The sequence below is a fragment of the Fukomys damarensis genome, unplaced genomic scaffold (assembly GCF_012274545.1).
Source record: "Fukomys damarensis isolate Sample0158 unplaced genomic scaffold, DMR_v1.0_HiC HiC_scaffold_16, whole genome shotgun sequence".
Classification (NCBI taxonomy): Eukaryota; Metazoa; Chordata; class Mammalia; order Rodentia; family Bathyergidae; genus Fukomys; species Fukomys damarensis.
The window spans coordinates 3630435-3631425 of record NW_022900928.1 but is presented as its reverse complement, the minus strand read 5'-3'; positions in this window follow the sequence as shown (position 1 = coordinate 3631425).

Sequence of the window (991 nt, the reverse complement as noted above, 5' to 3'; positions counted from 1 at the left end):
ATATATATGATTTCTATCTCCTTTTATCTGTCTCAGCCAGACCTTCCAGTGGCTTTCCATGATGCAGGATAACTAGTATCAAGCCACATTAAAAGGGGTACCTGTACCTACTAATTCCAATTTACCCTCTGTAAGGCAGTAGTTTTATTCTGTTGTAATTTGTCTTAAAGAACACTTGAATTCTCAATTGAGAAAGCTACATTTATCCCTTGTCAATGTCTACCTGTGATTATGACTTCTTTACCAAATTGTTCTAATCCACATTTTATTCTGACCACAGACAATAAATAGACATGTGGCGAAGAATATCTCTATTTGGAGAAATTGTGTTTGGATTGAGTTTAAGTTAAAACTAGTTCCATGATTTAATGGAAAACACAAAGTTCTCCCCAAAGCCTTTTGTGAGACAAAACCACACAAGGACTGAATGAGATGATGAACTTGACAGAGGTAGCAAAGAAAAAATTGTGTTCTTATCTCAAAAGCTATTCTTACCTTAGACAAAAGATGAAAAACAAGATGTTTTCCTCCATGTCCTCCTTGGTTACTGGCCCCAGGGTGGGTAAAGCGATGACAGGCAATGTTCTTCAAGGACCGTCAAAGCGAGCCATGCCGGCACAGCTCCTGGAAAATCATGGCCAGACGTATTCAGGTTTTGTGCTGAAATGTTAAGGACTATCCCTCCATGCCCGTTTCTATTTTGCTTTTTATCTGTCCTTTGTTACTTGACAAATCTATTGACTTGAAGAAAATGTTTGAAATGCACTTCCTGTATTTTAGATATAGATCTGGGACCTAGGGCCAGAAAGTGTGGGAAACTCTCATAGTTATGTGCAAAATAGTCGAACTGCTCTATATGAAGCTAAGATTATAGTACTTTCCTGGTCACACACTCCAAGTATAGAACCCAGAGACTCTGAGCAGTGTTTGTGGAGTTAAACCATGCTATTCTGTACTATGTTTGAGCTTTCAAAGTAAATCTTCTGAATCA